The following is a 20,609-nucleotide window of genomic DNA, read 5'->3' on the forward strand; positions in this document are numbered from 1 at the left end:
TGGATGATTGGCAGGGCTAACTGGCCACTGTTCACTCGGTTGGCTGTCTTTGACCGCCATAATAACGTACAGGAATGGGTGGATCACATCACGCTTGTGGTCCATCATGCTGCTGACCTGTCCATACCACAGTCTTCTGGCCCTCCTAAGTGGCGCCTTGTGCCTTGGTGGACGGAAGAGTGCCGTTCAGCCATCCGGGACAGGCGTGCGGCTCTTCGCCGATTTAAATGCCGCCCAACAGCGTTCAATCTTACCGCCTTTCGAATCGCGAGAGCCAGGGCATGCCGTGTCATTAAAGAGAGCAAGAAAAGGTCATGGCAGGAGTTCCTGGACTCCATCAACCGTTCCACTTGTTCCACAAGAGTATGGGAAGCCATCCGGAGGATTTCTGGTAAACATAGCCGTTTACCAATAGCTGCTGTCCTGAACCAGGAATGCCTCCAAACGACACCCAGAGCCATTGCTCAGACGCTGGCAGAGCATTTTGCACAAAGTACTGCCACTGCAAATCAGGATCCAGCGTTTCGTCGCTACCGTGCGACTGTCGAAAGAGCGACCTTGGACTTTCAGTCGAACAGTTCTGAGGCCTACAATTCCCCTTTCTCCATGTGGGAACTTGAATCGGCACTTACTGATACTTCTGACACTGCACCAGGTCACGACCACATCCGGAACTCCATGCTTCGACATCTGCCAGCGGCGTCAAAGGAAATTCTCCTCGAATGTTTTAACCTCATATGGCAGACAGGAGTGTTCCCCACCTCGTGGAGGGGAGGCAATTCTCATCCCTCTCCTCAAACCAGGAAAGGACCGCACATGTCCGGGTAGTTATCATAGTATCGCCTTGACAAGCTGTGTCGGAAAGACACTGGAACGGATGGTTAACCGGCGTCTGGTCTGGCTGTTAGAGACCAGACAGCTCCTTAGCCGCTTTCAGTGTGGATTCCGAAAATTTCGGTCCACGGTCGACAACCTGACCCTCCTAGAGGCGGCTATTCAGCAGGCTTTTCTCCGTCAGTATCACTGTATCGGTATCTTCTTTGATATCAGTAAGGCATATGATACTACTTGGAGACACTATATTCTTGCACAAATGCATCAATGTGGCTTTCGTGGCCACCTCCCGATTTTCATTCGGTCTTTCCTGTCTCAGCGGTTTTTTTGGACCCGCGTTGGTAACACACTGTCTGATCGCTTTGAGCAAGAGAACGATGTCCCCCAGGGCAGTGTTTTAAGCGTTACCCTCTTTGCCATAGCCATCAACAGTATAACGTCTACAGTGAGGAGTCCAGTACAGTGCTCCTTATTTGTGGACGACTTTGCTGTTTTCTGTTCCTCCTCCAGTGTTGCAACCGTGAGCCATCAGTTGCAGCTAACAGTGCGGCGGTTAGAGGAGTGGGCTGCAAAGACGGGTTTTCGGTTTTCTGCCGAAAAGTGTGTTTGTGTTCATTTTAATCGTTCTCGTCATCTTTTTACTTTGCCTGCCTTGCATATGGGGGATACTGTCCTATGTTTTAGAGACACAGTGCGGTTTCTGGGCCTAATTTTTGACTCCAGGTTGTCATGGCTGCCACACCTACGTGACTTGAAAGCCAGAACGCTGAAGGCACTGAACATCCTCAAGTGCCTCAGCCACAGGTCTTGGGGTGCGGACAGGGCACGTCTCCTACAGTTTTATGGAGCTTTTGTGCGTTCACGGCTGGACTATGGGTGCACAGTATATGGGTCAGCGAGGCCATCTTATTTGCGGATCCTTGACGCTGTTCACCATGCTGGGATCCGACTGGCCACGGGTGCTTATCGGACCAGTCCCGTACCCAGCCTCTGTGCTGAGTCTGGCGAACCGCCACTTACCATCTGGCGGCAGCTCCTGCTGGTGCACCAGGCTTGTAAGTTTCTTGCAGCTCCCAGATCGCCTGCTCACCATCTTGTTGCCCATCCACCGCTGGACCGCCTTTTTTCCCGCCGTCCCCGGGCTACGTTGCCGTTTGGGATCCGTGTGCAACGTGTACCAGAGTCCTTCGGTGTGGAGTCTGTACAACCCCAAATCCAAGGTTTTAACCGCCTGCCACCCTGGTTACTGAAGAAGCCCGGAGTGATTTTAGATTTATTGCAGTACAAGAGAGATTGCACTCCTGCCACCGTTTTTAATGCAGCATTTTCTGCCATTTCATCTGAGCACCACGACTATGTAGCTGTTTTTACGGATGGGTCGAAACAAGGGGATTCTGTTGGTTGCTCAGTTGTTTTTCCATATCGTGTCCTCAAGGTCCGACTGCCTCAGACTTTTACTGTCTTTGATGCAGAATTGTTTGCGATCTTGCGGGCACTGGAGCACATGAGACATTCTTCCTCTCCTAAATTTCTTGTCTGTTCCGATTCACTCAGTGCCCTTCACTCATTGCAACGTTTGTATGCGGCAGACAAAATTGTCCAGACCATCCAGGATGCCCTCCTCCGACTACAGCAACTGGGGAAAGTTGTAGCTTTCTGCTGGGTTCCGGGGCATGTTGGCATTGCTGAGAATGAAAGGGCAGATCTCGCAGCCAAGGAGGCGTGTCTTGCCCCACAAGTATCTCAGTGTGCTATCCCCTTGCACGCACTCACCTCGCTGTTGAGCTCACGGGTCATGTGTCGGTGGGAGGATGAGTGGCTGGAAGTGACTGACAATAAGCTCCGTATAGTCAAGCCCACAATGCGTGTGTGGTGTACTTCCTTTCAGCCCCATCGACGGGACGAGGTTCTCCTCACTCGGCTTCGAATAGGCCACAGCCCTATGACGCATGGCTTCCTTCTCCGGCGAGAGGACCCTCCAATGTGTGGTGCTTGCAGCGTCCAGGTCACTGTGCGCCACGTTTTATTGGATTGCGTTTTATTTTCTGACCAGCGGGTCGCGGCTGACTTGCCAGCGGACCTGCCATCTCTTTTAGGCAACACTCGGACGAATGTGGCTAAAGTTTTAAAGTTCTGTGCCCTGTCAAATGTTTTTACAAAGATTTTAGGGAGAGGATTTTAATTTGCTCACTGTGTGACAAGCTCGCCCATATTTTATGTAAGTGGCCAGCCAATAACAATTTCCTGTGACATTCTTGTTGCTATGTTTCCCCTTTCCTTAGGTTTTACTTTCTTAGGTAGCATTTTCCTTCTTTTCCTGCTTTGTTTGAGTGTGTGCTTTAGTTTTCTTAGGTCTGTCCACATTCGTTCCTTTTAATGCGTGTCAGGGCGCTGATGACCTCGATGTTGAGCGCCCATAATCCCCAACACACCACCACCACCACCACGCAGGTTCGAATCCTGCCTCGGGCATGGATGTTTGTGATGTCCTTAGGTTAGTTAGGTTTAACTAGTTCTAAGTTCTAGGGGACTAATGACCTCAGCAGTTGAGTCCCATAGTGCTCAGAGCCGTTTGAACCATTTTGATGTTTTTGTCATGAACAAACTGTTTCGGTGCTCCTCTTACCCTCTTAAATAATTGTTTTGGTACTTGGGAATGTATTAGATATATAGAATACATCAGCAGCCTTATGACTTCCAGAGTAGAAATAATTTTTGCCACTATTTCTCACATGCAGTATCATTGAAAATAAAGATGGAATTTGACTTTGCTTTGTCTCGAGGTGATACTACTGTACTATCATAGAATGTATTGTATGTTAAACTCTCAATAACTGACAATATATTTAGCAGCAATTGATATTAGTGGTGGATACATTTTTGAGAGCAAATAAACATGCTAAAAAAACGAAATCATTCAGAATTTTTTAGTAGTTGTATAACCAAAATACCACAACATGAGGATTCAGCTTCAATTGTTCTTAACGGAATCTGGCAGAAATTCACCTTTTTCTTTTCTACAACTGATCCCATTGATTATATACTAATACATGACTGGACATTTACCACAAACACTCTACGACAAGACTGCTTGGACCACTTCATCATGTAATCAAAGACCTTAACATACAGAAAATCCTTGTCATATAAGGGGAAGAAAATCATTAAAATCTGGTTTCTTATTGAAGAATAATTTTACTATATTGTCATGTGTTGTTTGATATTTACAAAATAATTAACATATAATACACACTGAAAACAACTCCATTTTTGGCTCATTCATCATTTGCAAAGAACTGATTTTAAATCAATGCAATTCTGTAATTTCCCAGTGCACACAAATGATCAATGTGATATAAAATGTCATTTTTCATGACTCATTGAAAATATCTGCAGTTATAAGTCATTTGACACTAATGGAGAATTGGTATTTGGTACATTGATTGGAAGCACATGATAGTTTATCATTGTCTGTGACCAGCATTAGATAGCAGAGAGAACAAATCTGTTAAAAAGAATATGTGCGTGCAAACATGTAATATCACCATTGTTATTAAATGGCTTAGAACAGCTGGATATCTGAATACACCTATATAAGGTCACAGTTTCATGAACCCACGAGGCACAGTTCCTGAAAGCTTATATATATTGCATACATAAGTGTGACATGCATCATAGTGGCCAAATATAAACACTTCGTTTGGCTGGGATGAGGAATCCTGTCACACCAACTCCGCAAGATTGTATTAAAATTTGTGTACCCATTTCCACTGCCTCACAGGAGGTTCCACAACTAATTACATGTTTGTCCAACAAAACAGCTGGCTGACTGGACCCACTGATCTACATTGCAGCTATCTCCACTGATCACAATTGCAGCTGTCTGTATATAATAGCTATGTTGAAGACACGATTTGATAGTAGATAGCACAACACTCTTATCAGCATATTATGTGTTATCATAAATTTTAACTGGTGTAAATTGAGAGTTTGAGGACGTTCTCAGCTCATTTCTTCTACCAAATGCATTAAGCTCATATATGACACCATTGCGGGAGTGCTGGTGGGAGGAGGAGAACAAATTGAAACTTGCTTGTAGTTAGTTCAAACAAGCCAGTAGAGAAACAGTGACAAGTGGTGGTGGGAGCAGTGATCATCTGGCGGTGTGCAAGGAGGAGTTGTTTAGTACTTGCTGAGGACACACACTGATTTTTTTTTTTTGAGCGTTAATTACCTTTGAGATTGGACATGGTGAGCTGATGTTAGTCAAGAATGCCTTTAAAGTGACAAAGACACCATTATCAGTGCCTCATTGAATTTGAATGAGACTATGTAATAGGGCTACGAGAAGCTGGATGTTCCTCATGCAATACTGAAAAAAGGGTTGGCAGGAATGTTGCCACTGTACATGACTATTCGCGACAGTGGTCATGAGAAAGTATGGGCGCAGGAAGACTGGGCTCCAGATGGCCCTATGGCATTACCAAGAGGGAAGACCATTGTATTCAGCATGTGGCTGTAGTGCATTATGCTGCAATTGCAGCAATTGGCAGCACAGCCACACAATGAACTGTTATAAATTGGTTACTTCAAGGGCAGCTTTGAGCCAGATGCCCTGTAGTGTGCATTCCACCAATTCCAACCATTGCATTCACACACAGTAATGTCAAGTGAGAATTCATTGGAGGGCAGGTGGACATCTATTGTGTTCTCTGATGAAATCAGGTTCTGCCTCAGCGTCAGTGATTGCCATGCGTTGGTTAGGAGGTGGCCAGCTGAGGGCCTGCAACCAACCTTAGCAGTAGACACACTGGACATACACCTGGCATTATAGGTCCAGTGTGCTGTTTTGTATGATAGCAGGAACACTCTCATGGTTATCCCACACCCTCTAACTGCAGATTTATATGTCAGCCTGGTGATTTGACCTGTTGTGTCACCATTCATGTATAGTATTCCAGGGGGTGTTTTCCAACTGGATAATGCTCACCCACATGCTGCTATTGTAGTCCAGCATGCTCTAAAGTGTGTCAACATGTTACCTTGACCTGCTTGATCATCAGATCTGTCTCCAGGCGAGAACATATGAGATATCATCAGACGACAACTCCAGTGACATCCACAAACAGCATCAACTGTCCCTATATTTAACCACCAAGTGAAACAGACATGGAACTCCTTCCCACAAACTAAGATCTCTTACCTGTACAACACAATGCATGCACATTTGCATCGTTACATTCAACATTCTGGTGGTTACACTGGTTATTAATGTACCAGCATTTAACACTTACATTAACCTGTGATCTAGCAATGTTAATCACTTAAATTCATTACGTAGACACATGTATTCCCAGAATTTCACTCCTCTGCATTAGTTTTTTTTTGGTGCTGTGCTTCTTTTTCATCAGTAGTTGGCACATATTGCATAATTTTCTGACACCAGTTTCATCAATTTGTGGGGTGCTTCATCTATATTGCAATTTTATCTTGAGGCTGCTGACATCTTTTATACTTCAATTTTCTCCATAAGTAAACCATTACCAGATTAGTAATGCTTCTTGGAGTACAACATTTTAAACTAGGTCAAGTGGGTTAGCTCAAACATAATAGTACTACTGAATACTGATCCAAATTTCTGGCATCTTTCAATTTTCCACCAACAGTTTCCTATCATTTCAATTAGGACAAGTTCACTGTTTCAATAATGTGGGACCTCTAACTAAACAAGAGGGGTAGTCTCAGATTTTTCCATGCAGAAACAGGACAGTGCCATTTTAGGGGGAGGGGGAAGAGGAGGCAGCCTGTCAAAAATGCAGGCTTTTCAGAAAAGCGTTCAGTATCTGTTCAGAGCAGGGTTGAGAGGGATGAAAAAATCTGGTACAGTTCAATAACCATATTAAAAAGCAAATAAAAAGCAAAGAAGCAAAGAATTGTGTGAAATAAAAACCTTTTTGGTGGTTAATGCTGAACAAAACCAAAATGAGTGTAGGGAGACCTATACAAAAAAATGTTCAATGAGTAACAAAGCAAAACTGTTTCAAAGGATCTGACAAAAATCCTAAGAAGATTTGGACTTCCATAACATTAGTAAGTGTATCTAAATCATCTCATTGGTTGTGAGACAATATACTGGCACCAAAATGCCAGATGGCAGAGGAGACTGAAATACAGAATTCAGTCTCCCGAAAGGTTTACTGTGGAAGTTTAAATTCTCCTTTTAATCACCACTTTAGTAACGGAAATGGCAGAAACTAGTATAAGTGGTTGTGTAGTAGGAAATGAGACAAAATAAGTCAGTAGTGGAAATACTGTACCTGTAAAATTCAACACATTACGTGAAAGAACCTGCTCCCCTTCTAGCAGCATTTTATCATGGGTTTCTGGAACAATAAGCACCAAATGATTGGGAAAAAATGCAGATCATCCTGGTTTTCAAGAAAGGTCCTCTCAGAGATGCACATAATGACTATTCATGCTGACGTCAGTCTCCCACACAATTGTTGAACATGTTTTGAGCTCTCACTTTATGACCTTTTTTGAGAACTAAAAACGTTACTACATAGACCAACGGGGTTTTGCATGCAGAGATATTGTGAAATGCAGCACACTGTGTTTGTTCCTGAGTTCCAGAACAGCATACATCATCACCCAGAATGATGCCTTTCTTATTGACATTTAGAAAGTGTACAGTATAGTTCCACACTGTAGTTCTGTGAACAAAATACAAGACTACTGAGTACCGGTACCGGACATATTTGTTCATAAATTACTAGCAGATAGATATGGCCTGCTGTGAATTCCTCTCCTATGCTGACCTCTTCAAATCAGAGTAGCACATGCACCATTTGCATTAACTTACAGTTTTCCATATTTAGAAAAGGTTGCCATTCAGCATGCGAAATAGAAATTCTGTTCAAGTCATCCTCCAGTCACTCAACAGTCATGCTCTGCCATACAGTGCAAAACACCAGCAAATTGTCACAGATCTGTGCTCACCACGATCTGTCAAATCAATTATCTATATAGAGCATGAGAGTGAACCTATCACACTTGCCTGGGTTACTCCTGATGGTGCCATTGTCTCTGATGAACACTCACTACTGAGGACAACATAATCAGTTCTATTAATTAAGAAGTCTTTGAACCACTCATGTACCTGGGAACCTATCTCATATGTTCGGATCTTCATTAACAGTCTGCTGTGGGGCACCATGTCAAATGTTTTCCAGAAATCTAGGAATATGGGATCTGCCTGTTGCCCTTCAGCTGTGGTTCCCAGGATGTCATGTGAGAAATGGGCCACTTGAGTTTTTCATGAGTGGTGCTTTCTAAAACTGTACTGATTTGAGGATAGAAGATTTTGTGCCTTATATTTATTATATTCAAACTGAGAATAAGTTCAAGAAGTCTGCAGCATACTGATGTTGTGGATATGGATCTGTAATTTTGTGGGCACAGATCTGTACTTGTAATTCTTCTTATACACAGGAGCAGTCTGCACTTTTTTCCAGTCGTTAGGGAATTTATGATGGGTGAGATATTTGTGATGAAGACAAGCTATATAGTCTGTAAAATCGAACTGTAATTTCAATTGCCTTTCAACACCAAGGGTGTCTAATCGTATGTCTTCCATATGGGAGTCTGTGTGATGGACAAACAATGTTATGTCTACATAACCTTCTGCATGAATGATTGTTTTTAATGTGAAATTTAAAATTTTGTCTTTCGGTTTGTTGTCTTCTATTACCACATCAGACTGGGCGACAAGTAACTGAAAAGAAGCCTTTGACGTGCATAGCAAGCATAAGCATTTGAAGTGAATACATGTTTATTTGTTGTAATGAAAACAGCACTGAGTTATCTGTTACATTCTAAATCTAGAACTTTGTCATTTTATTTTATTCTTCAGATAAGCACATGTGACTATGGGACATGAAAAATTTTGCAGTGACTCATCACTTTTATTTTACTACTTGCCCTCCGTCTTGTGCCTCAATGTTGCTTTCTTTCCATCACATGGTTAAAATCAACTAATGAAGAACAGCTCGTTGGTCATTTTGTGGAATTACTCCTTTTCTTGTGACGTATGAGAATGCTCTTCATACTAAGTGATACCATTGCGATTTATAATTTTGAGTTAAAGGCTCTGCTGTTTTTTCTTGTGTACTGTTTCTTAATTTTAGTGACTACACCGATCAAATAATGATAAAACTGTGCATTTTCTAGTTTTTGTATCCATTTATTCCTGATGAACATTGAGATGCATACCATGTGTTTACCTAGTCATTAATTTCTTGATGTGTGTGATGAACTTCACAACTGTATATAACTGGTGGCAATAACAGTAAATCCTGATATAAGACTTCTGTTATTTAAAAATTTACAAATGGAGCTGCTGTTATTGCCATCGTTTATCTTGTGACCACTTCACTGTATGGCAGTCTGTAATTTACTACTTCTTTGCTTGCCTTCAAGTTATTTTGTTTTCATTATTGTTTACAGGGCGGAACACTGTGCTGCCTCACACTGGTTAGGTGAGTGAAATTCTTTTTGTACAGATATGATATCTTATGTGTGAGGGCATGATCACTCACGAGGACATACTGATAAATTTCCCCATAAAAGTATGGAATTTTGTTAAACAAAATAAGTTTTAGTAAGTGTAATTAGTGTAATTTTTGAGAGTGATCCTTTTATTTTTTAAGAAAAGTTGAATTATAGTATGAAACATCTTCTCTGATCCATTCACAGGAACTCTTTTAAAAATTGTTCTCTATTCACCATACTTCTCCTAGCAGCTGTTCATGATGTTTTTTTCTGGTTCTGAAAATAGTTCAGAGCAAGAATCCTTATGTAATGAAGTTCTTTGCATCATAAATGAATATTGTGTGGCGTTGATTTGTTTGAAACATATCAATCCACACTCAAAACCAGAATTTACTTACAATCACAAATATTCTCTTTGACTTATTAAAGTCTGTAACAATTATATTTTTTTATTTTCATCAATTTTTCTGCTTTCAAGTGAGAGGGAAAATAGCAGACATATTCATGAGCTCTTTAGAACAGCATTACCAAAGTTCATTAGAACGTTACAGTCTAAAATATAACAGTAAAGTTTAAAAAGGAGCTATCTAAAAGAAACAAATCATAATAATAAAACCAGCCATATTTTGTACTATAATATCATTTTTCCATGGGTTTGTGATAGAGCTGTCACAACATTTGTTAACTGTGCTGCATTTTAATTTCAGATCAGTTTTTATCTTGATTCATATGAATGTTTACATCTTTATTTGAAAGTGTTCAAAAGCTAGCAACATTCTACATGTTGTGTGAACAGGGATCAAAATGTTGATTTGTAATCTATTGGTCAGTCTTTATAGTCCCTAATAATCAAGTAAAAATATTATTCTAGTTTTGGGTTCACAGTCATGTAATATGAGGGCTGTCTGAAAAGTTCTTAGCCTGATAGTGAAAATGACAAATTACGCTTTCAGAGAAGTTTTATTTTTCAACATAAACCCTTCTGATGTCATACATTTGATCTGGCAATGTTCCAGTGCTATTATCCCCTTCCTCCAGAAGTGCTGCAAAGCACCCAATTACAGCTACAATGCCTTCTTGATTTGATAAAATGCACAGGCCAGTGAGGAATTTTTTCAGAATAGATGGAAGTCTGAGGGAGCTAAATCTGGGGAATAGAGTGGATGTCCCAGCACTTCGTAATTGAAATCTCTCTATTTCCCCATTCCTAAGACACTGTTGTGGGCAGGTGCCTTGCCATGATGGAAGATGCTTGTTTTCTTATTTGAAGTGGGTCCGTTTTCATGAATGATTGTGTCCAGTTTCGTTAGAAGTTGAGAGTAGTATTCTCCAGTTATGGTTTTACTTTTTTCAAGATAGCCATTCAACAAAATTCCTTTTGCATCCCAAAACAGCAACACCATGATACTTCTTGCCGATGGCACTGTCCTTGCCTTGTTTAGAGACAAAGAACTGGTTTCTGTCCACTGCACAGACTGCTGTGTGAATTCATGTGTGTAGTGGCGAATCCATGTTCCATCCAATGTCACGTATCATCGCTAAAGGTCACTTCTGTTTTTCTTAAAACCCACCAAGCACCTTTTAGAAAGTGTCGTGCAAATGTGTTTGTGATCTGCAGTGATCACTTGTGGCACTCATCTTGTGCAAAGCTTTCTTATGATCAATTCCTGGTGCAAGATGTGACCAACAGATTCCTGTGATATTCCTAGAGAATTAGCAATTTCATATGCCTGTATATGCTGATGATTTGCGGTGTGCTTGCACTTTTTAGACCTCCTTCATGTAGTTCATCTTGGACACTTTCATGTCCATGTTTAATCTCAATCACCCATTTCTTCACTATGGAAATTGAGTATGCAGAGCTGGATTTCACAGTGCAAGCCGCAAATGTATTTTGGTCAGTGTTAAACCTTCTTTTACAAAGATTTTAATCACTGTATGATACTTCAAGTTTTTCTATTTTCAGCAGCTTGCGCACCACAACTGCTTCAAACAACTGCCTACAATCAACTGCTGCTGGAATGACTTGTAACTTTACCTGACATCTACTAATATATGTATCAACATAGGGGGGGGGGGATAACATCATGCGTACTGCTTCGGTCTCTGAGTGAGATCATTTCAGACAGCCCTCGTATTTCATGAAGGATGTCACTTTCTCCATTGACTGTTTCTTAGCTTTATTTAAAAATAATCACAAAATAAAAATCTCCCACTTGAAAATTCATTTTAAGTTATTATTGTGGTCATTGGAAATAATATGAACCATAGAAGGTGAAAATATTGTCAAATGAAATATGTTTGAGCACCATTAGAAACACAAGGATAAAAATTTGAATAGGCAGCATAAATGTGTTGATGTACTCTTAGTAACAAATGTCCGAATTGACAGATATATTATGTACTGCATGGGAACTCATATTGCAAATTTTTTTCAAGTATAAAAGGAGTTTGTACTGTACATCAGTGCAAGGATTTAATGCATTTTGTGACTAGTTCATTGTTTCCGCAGGAATTGCTTGCACTCACACAATGTGAGCTACATCTCATGTTACTGACCAAGTAGTATTTGATAATGTGTCGAGCTCGCAGCGTATCTTGGGTTCTCAAACATATGTGTCCACTACTATCATTTTCTGAACTGTTGTAGTTGGTAATGGTTATCACATGTTTCAAACGCATTTAGAGTTTCATGGGGACACAGATGATTTAATGCAGGTTTTGCAACTGAATAATTTGGAAATAGTTATTGTGGTATTTGCAGTTTCATATGATCAGTGTTTGAATTTGAACAACAAGATTTCTCTAAACTGTGCCCTCTGATACACCAAGAACGTTTTCATTAACCAATGCCAGGTTCTCTTCAAAGATCCCATGAAATTAAATGTGACAGCAGTGACCTTTTCCATTTTGGAGGACACTCATACATAATTCCCACTAAATACCATCTCACATTGATGTGTAGTATAATTTTTATTACATGACTTTAATATCAGACCACACTGTGGTCCGTAACTGAAAAGGATTATAGTCTACAAAACTGTTAAAAAGCTACATCACACTTGTGGTTGGGACATCTTATGGACTCATGTGGGATGAGTCTGGTGCAAACAGTGGTAGATAAATAAAGGGTGGAAAAACTGTTGCCCTGTTTAGCTGTGCTGTAGCTCTAGAGGACTGAGGAAACATGGCCTAAATGCATGGTCCTCCCATGACTGTGATGTAAGAGATTGGACAAGTTAACTTCATACGGGTCATCATAAGTTACTTTAGATAACCAGTACTAACATTACAGTCACCTGCCTGGTGCATATGGCATTGTGGCACTCGCTCAGCTGAGCACCTTGTGCATGTGCTGCAGAGTTGGCACGCTCAATGAGTTTCTCACTATTACATCTTGCACTTCTATCCTTATTCAGCATCATCTGTAACAAGTATTACCAGTTTATTTGTGTACTTTAGATTTTATCATTTGACAAAATGACTGGATGACAGTAGAACACTGGTTTGGGACTATCATTCTCTGGTGAAGCCACCCTCCTATCACAATCCTTGTTGTACCAGACTTGAACAATATCGGGGAGAAGGTAGCCAGTGTAATATATTAACATGTTATTTCCATAACAACAGCCATATATTTTAAGTCTTGGTCAGCACATTATGTTGGTTTTCACAGAATATTCATGTTTTGACTTTCATGTTTAATTTGGTGACTTGTAAGAGTTTTCATTTTATATAAGCATTTCAAATTACTTTACATACTTTTTGGTGGTAATTTTCAGCTCTCATTGCTTTTCATATTTTGGATCCATTATACATGTACTACAGACATGTCTGTACTTAATCTTTTACTATCCAACATTAAAAATATTCTGCCAACTTCACAGCACATCTTTCAGCTCTTTCTTCCAATACATCTAAACTGAGCAGTACAGCCTTAAAAATGCTGTAATGTGCAGTGTAACTCGATTATGAGCTGGTTTCCTAATTGCGACCAAAGTTATTTACCACTAGAGTGGATCATTATTATCAGTTACTCTGTTTTCCAATGTCATTTTTCTCATTTGTTGTGCTCATACTCGTTCTCACTGTCAGCATGATTTTACCTGCAATTTGAATTCATCTTATTTCATTGGCTATTCATGTAGACAGTTTTTATGATTGTACAGGTAACTCATTGATCTTTGATAACATTTTAAATTGAGAAATCACTGGGTTAAACTCAGGGGTACTTATTTCAGAAACATATGAACACATCTACAAGGGAAACCCAGTTTGTATGTATTCCAATATGTGTTGGATCCATCAGTGTCACTACAATGGGATGAAGATAGTAGCCATATTTCCCCCTTTTTTTTTTTAGAGGTATGAAAGGACCACAAGGTTGTTGCCTTGAATTTGATTAGTGCTTGCTGTCCTGAGAGAGGAGTGAAAGAACTGCCAACTGCAAAAAGCTGTGATGGTATTGTTGTGCAGTTGCAGTTGTAGTCTGTGGGGAAACTGAGATATTTTGGAAGAGTAGGCACTGTATTAATAGTACTAGCCAGTAAACATTAAGACAGAATATAAAAAAAAACTCTGTGTGTGGGGGGGATTATGACTGCACATGCATGCATGTGTTCATGCATGTTTGTGAAAGTACGAAAGAGGAGAACAGCATGAGTAAGGAATTAAATTCAACAGAAGAGAATATGTACATATCACAAAAGAGAACAACATCAGAAAGGAGAATACGTACATGTCGCACAAAAGAAACTAATAGCCTATATAGCAATTTGCATTAAATTAACAATCGTGATGAAATGAATTTAAAGACAAAGTGTGAGAAATAGCTTTAAAAAATATCACATATTGGAGGTTATGCAGAAACTGAGGGAAAGATACATTTGTCCATTGTAACAGGGAATAAAAAAGTTAAACTATGTATCACTGGTATGAATAATTTGCTTCTTGTATGCAAGATGTATATATAGGGTGTTTCAGCACAGTAGTTACAGGCTTTCAGGAAAGACAGAGTGCACTTAGACAATGGAAAATCACATAACAATTCATGGTCAGGAATGCATTCCTGGTGTGGTAGTGATGACACAAAACACAACAAGGAATGGACATGAAAATGATTTAAAAAAACATGATTTTTATATTAAGTACAGAAGAAACCAAGAAATAAGAACTAAAACAGACAACAATTGTCATCAAAGAAGGTGTTCATAATTATTGCCCCAGACCATGGTGCAGGCATGCATCTCCAATGCATAGCAGATCTGATCTTCTGGAAAACATAAGGCATTTCCCAGACTTCCACAGCAGCTGCTACGATACGTGCAACAAGTTCCTCTGCACTGTTAATAGGGATTTCTTACACCAGCGATGTATCCCCTGAGGAAGTAGTCAAGGCAAGTGAAGCCTTGTTAACTTACTGGCCAGTGGACCGAACCCTGGTCGTACCAGTGTTGACGATACTCTGCATTAAATTGACAAGGCACATCAAGGCTGTAATGTGATGGGGCCCCATCATGCTGAAATCATATGGCAGAACGTTTTGCATTTGGTACGTATGCATTGTCCAATAGCTTGAGCAGTGATAGGTTGTACCTGTCATACACTGGAGGAACAAGTATGGTGTGACAGGGTTGTCCCCAATTATGCTGGCCCATACATTGACTAAAAACTATCTCTGGGCTCCAAGGTTTCTAGTTGCATGTAGGTTCTCCTGTGACTGGATGTGGGTGTTACGTTGTTTGATCTCTCCTGTATGAAGGTCGCCTCGTTGGTGAACAAAGTGGTGGGTGAGTCAAGGGGATCTGTTGTGCACATCTGTAAATATCATCTTGCAATGGCCACTCACGTACCAAAATCTTCTTTGTCCAGTGACCGCACACTGTGGCTGTGATACGGATTCATGGAGTTGCCATGCAGAATCTGCCAGGCACTACAGTGGGAAATCCTGACATGGTTGATGATAGCTCACTTACTGGCACTGGGATCATTCTGCACCAGCTCCAGCACAGTCTCATAATTGGCTACCATTATTACCCTTTACTCACTTTGTTGTCTCCCCACTGAAGAATCCGCTTTTGGACAACCTCCCATGCAAGCATGCAAAGAAGGTGTGGCAGGGAGTTTGCCTCATGGGGGTAACAGTGGGTGTAAAGCTGCTGTGCGCCTCACCCACTGCAGCCAACGGCTCATGCGCCAGATGCATATCAGCAAGCTCTGTGTTCATGTAAGGTTCCACCCAACTGCCATTCTGTCGATACGTAAAATGAAGCTTCACAGTGAACACGGCCGCAATGACTGTGCACATGCTGTGTCATCTGTCATCGCCGTGTGTGTAATGTTATGTACTGTGTAAACAAGCCAAAGCCATCCCAGTATTTTATTAGTACTAAGCATAACAAACATCTTTTCTCACCCTGTTCACCTGTTCGTGTCCTTCCTTTCTTTTGTTTTGTGTCATCACTACAGTGCGAGGAAAGCTTTTCCGACCAGGCACTGCTATGTGGTTTTTCATCGTCTAGGTGTATCTCTCTCTCTCTCTCTCTCTCTCTCTCTCTCTCTCTCTCTCACACACACACACACACACACACACACACAGAGGCAAACAAAGAAACATCTGAAAGTCGGTAACTGCTGTGCAGAAACACCATAAACAGGGTGTTCATTTTAACTGAAAACATTTAAATATCTCGAAAACTACACATCGGATCAAAAAAAAGTTGTAATTCCAATTGATTTTTTCTCGCAGGGGGCGTGGGTTGCGAAGTGCAACTTTGAAATCCTCAATGGGAACTCCCATTTTTTATTGCAAGATGTACATACATTTTGTCTGAAGCATTTTCTTCGTTTCGCCACAAATGGCGCTGCAATCGGAGGAATAGAAATGGATACACAATAGTAATTTATGATATGCTACTCTGTGGCAGTTGAATATCCAGTGGCACGTGGGATACCATTGCCATGCTGCGAGGGTAGGACAGGCCAATATTTCGGAAGTTCTGATTGGTAACCCATTCAAAACGTTGTATTACTCCGACATATCAAACAGAGGACTACTCGAGGCACCACCGTGGCCGTGTAGCAAACTACAGCAAATCGTAACAGGTAGTTACACTGCAATTGGAGGCCACATAGCGTGCAGATGTAGAATAGACATTGGCTCTAAACATTGCAATACTTGCACAGTGTTCATTGCGTGCACATCTATCATTTGGAGAACAGAAATGCAAGAGGACAATGCATGGTGCAACAACAGAAGAAAAAACTAAAATGATCCTGATTTACAGAGAATGCACAAATATTGAGGATGCTATTGCCTTGTATGTCGAGCGTTTTCCGGAGATGCTCGCTCTGTTTCATTCTTTTACAAGGTTGTGAACGCCTTTGATGGCTGCATACAGACTGACAAAAGGAAACGAAGCAAACGTGTAACCTGAGAAGCTAATGACATAGCTCTACTAGCGGCTGTGCATAACGACCCACGGATAAGCGCCCGGCCACTACACTGTGATTGCGGTAAGCCCGTAGGTTGTATTGCCACTATACAGCATTGTCATACTATCATCCATATCATATGTTACTGCATCAAGAACTTCATGGGACCGATTTCCATAACCAGGTATTTTTTGCGAATGGGCACGTCCACAAATGCAAACAACCCCAACTCCCTTTTAGGAGGTACTATTTTCCGGTGAGTCTATATTCAAAAACCATGGTAGTGTTACTCTGCATTACTGGAGTGTAGACAATCCCACTGGTTGCGACAAGTTGACTATTGACGTCCTTTGTCAGTCAACGTATGGTGTGTGGCATCATGAGCAACAAACTCAGTGATCCATATTTTATCGACGTCACGTTGGATGGACGTTTGTGGAACAGCAACCACCAGTACTACTGTAGGATGTTGCCCTGGACGTTCAACAACGCATGTGGTTTCAGCATGACTATTGCCCAGTACATTACGCAATTGAAGCAGGGACATATTAGACCGTGTTTACATTGGTCAGTTTATCGGCAGAGGTGGTCCTGTTAGGCTGCCTTTAGAGTGGCACTGACAACGGTCGTCAGAGGTCATCCGATAACATCGGACGACAGCATGGTAATAGTGTGTACGATCTCCTTCTTCAGTTTTTGGCAGGACCAAGAAGATTAGGTTAGGTTAGAATCTATTCTGTATATGAAGTAGGTTAGATTTTAACCTCTAAGGGTGGTGCGGATGCCACAACGCCTCTGTGCTTGGGTATGAGTGCTGCATAGCGGCTTCTGCTAATTAAAGAGACGTCAAAATGCATGTGAATGAGCTTTCTTGTCTCGTAAAGAATGTGGCAAGTAGTGCACACTCGGTTCTCAGTAATCGGAATAACCAGACAAGTTTTAGAATATATGAGTTGACGGGAGAAACATTGTTACATATCGAGATAATTCTTGGGGACCTTGAGAATCAAGTTATAAATATAAACATTATGTTTTTCTGTATTTATTTTAAGTTGTGCAGACCATGTCATTTAGCATCAACTGAAAGACAAGCGTAAAGTGTGGCATAAGACACTCTGAAAACCTGAAGCATGAAGAGTGGAAATATGTACCATACACCACATTTGCAAACCACTTTATGATAACAAAATCACTACCCTCATGCCAGTAAACAGTGATAATAATTTGCAGGCAAGTAATGATAGCCTACCACAAAAAAGATCCAAGACAATAGCTACACTATGTGATCAAAAGTATCTGGACTCCCCAAAAAACAAACGTTTTTTACATTAGGTGCATTGTGCTGTCACCTACTGCCAGGCACTCCATATCAGAGACCTCAGTAGTCATTAGACATCGTGAGAGAGCAGAATGGGGTGCTCCGTGGAACTCACGGACTTCGAACGTGGTCACGTGATTGGATGTCATTTGTGGCATACGTCTGTATGCGAGATTTCCACACTCAGAAACATACCTAGGTCCACTGTTTCCGATGTGATAGTGAAGTGAAAACGTGAAGGGACACATACAGTACAAAAGCGTACAGGCCGACCTAATCTGCTGACTGACAGAGACCGCCGACAGTTGAAGAGGGTCATAGTGTGTAATAGGCAGACATCTCTCCAGATCATCACACAGGAATACCAAACTGCATCAGGATCCACTGCAAGTACTATGACAGTTAGGCGGGAGGTGAGAAAACTTAGATTTCATGGACGAGCGCCTGTTCATAACTTACACATCACGCCAGTAAATGCCAAACGACGCCTCGCTTGGAGTAAGGAGCGTAAACAATGGACGATTGAATAGTGGAAAAACTGTGTGTGGAGTCACGTATCACGGTACACAATGTGGCGATCCGATGGCAGGGTTTGGGTATGGCGAATGCCCGGTAAACATCATCTGTCAGTGTGTGTAGTGCCAACAGTAAAATTCGGAGGCGGAGGTGTTTTGGTGTTGTTGTGTTTTTCCCGGGGGGGGGGGGGGGAGGGGGGGGGGAAATTGCACCCCTTGTTGTTTTGCGTGACACTATCACAGCACAGGCCTACATTGATGTTTTAAGCACCTTCTTGGTTCCCACTGTTGAAGAGCAATTTGGGGATGGCGATTGCATCTTTCAACACGGTCGAACACCTGTTCATAATGCACGGCCTGCAGCGGAGTGGTTACACGACAGTAACATCCCTGCAATGGACTGGCATGTTTTGGAACGCCGACTTCATGCCAGGCCTCACCGACCGACATCGATACCTCTCCTCAGTGCAACACTCCGTGAAGAATGGGCTGCCATTCCCCAAGAAACCTTCCAGTACCAGATTGAACGTATGCCGGCGAGAGTGGAAGCTGTCATCAAGTCTAAGAGTGGGCCAACACCATATTGAATTCCAGCATTACCGATGGAGGGCGCCAGGAACTTGTAAGTCATTTTCAGCCGAGTGTCCGAATACTTTTGATCACATAGTGTATAAGCATATAGGATACGCCAACCTTTTCATTTGAAATTCTATTTTTTGAGGTTATAATGTATGACTAAAATTTCCAATAAAGAGTTTGCCTATTTGAGGTTTCAAATAAATCTGCGATTTCAGTCCATAGGTTCTGAGCTATATCTCGATTATGTGCTATAGTGTGACCGCGCAGTACTGGCGGAATGATTTGAAAAGATTGGCCGTCTCCAGCCGATGTCAGCCGTCGGGGGAATCCACCGATGTCGGAGACACTGTGACCGCATCCTTAACTGACCCACTAGGTCGCCGCATGTAATGTCGCCGGATTTCTTTCTGTGGGGGTATTTAAAAAATAAGGTGTACCAGCAAATGTCAACAGACCGTGAAGACATGGTCTACCGCGTCGGAAACGCCTGTGCTGACATTCCCGCAGATATGCTTCTGTCCTCTATAAGGTCATTTGAAAAGAGGATCACTAAGTTGGCGATACTACGTTTGAGCACTTACTCTAATTGGAAAAGTAGAGGGAAGCGTTTGCCTCGAGCCACGGCCACATTTTCCAACATGCCCCAATAGTTTCTGAGCCGCAACCTTAACTGACTGTTTGAATAAGAAAAACCTTTAATTTGATACTCCTTTGACCACAGGATATCTTAATGTCAATATTAGCGAAGCTCCTGGACGTGAATCCGATAAGAGAGCGAAGCATGTTTTTAATTTCTCCGGGAAATGGGATTAGAACACCGACCATCGTCCCTATGTTAAGTTCACAGTATTGAAAGCTACGTTTAGTTGATCTTGTGAAATAATTTTTTGGGTCCATGACCCTGGAAGCAGTTGCTTTCAAGCTGATAGTTAGGTTCTATGGGAAGGGCAGGAGATTATATCATGTTACTAACTCACGCCAGGAAGCTAGCAAACTGGTTGGGAATGAATCAGTACTTGTGTGAATTGCTTTCTTGCTGCATGCATTGGGTCTACTGATCTACCTATATAAGTTACTTGTTGGTGATAACTAGAAGGTGAACTAATGGTAGATAAATATTGGAGTTCGTGGCCCGGTCTGACACGCAGCTTTAATTTTTGCAAATTCTGGTTATCTTTATTGTGTCGAATAACAGTTTTTGTTCGGCATCAACTGTCATCGGTTACGAGTACACAGAGAAATACACAAAAAGCACAACTAATGTCAAACGTATTACACAGGTTTCGGCGACCATGTTTATTTTCAGGTAGCTTCACGAAATATCACTCACCAGTGAAGTGCTCGTATTACCCGAAATACCATGTAATGTAATAGACACC

General features: G+C 41.5%; 1 protein-coding gene and 1 long non-coding RNA gene across 3 annotated transcripts in view; one reads left to right on the plus strand and one right to left on the minus strand.

The window, feature by feature from the left end:
- LOC126471962 (uncharacterized) overlaps positions 1-20,609 on the minus strand; it is a 445,209-nt gene that overhangs the window by 120,190 nt on the left and 304,410 nt on the right. The gene's annotated exons all lie outside the window — the stretch shown is intronic.
- Positions 1-20,609, plus strand: part of LOC126471989 (uncharacterized) — a 512,362-nt gene that overhangs the window by 75,483 nt on the left and 416,270 nt on the right. The window contains exon 2 of the long non-coding RNA XR_007586368.1: positions 9,340-9,371. This is a non-coding gene — a long non-coding RNA (uncharacterized LOC126471989). The remainder of the gene's footprint in view (positions 1-9,339; positions 9,372-20,609) is intronic.

This window comes from Schistocerca serialis, chromosome 1 (assembly GCF_023864345.2).
Source record: "Schistocerca serialis cubense isolate TAMUIC-IGC-003099 chromosome 1, iqSchSeri2.2, whole genome shotgun sequence".
In the NCBI taxonomy this organism is placed as follows: domain Eukaryota; kingdom Metazoa; phylum Arthropoda; class Insecta; order Orthoptera; family Acrididae; genus Schistocerca; species Schistocerca serialis.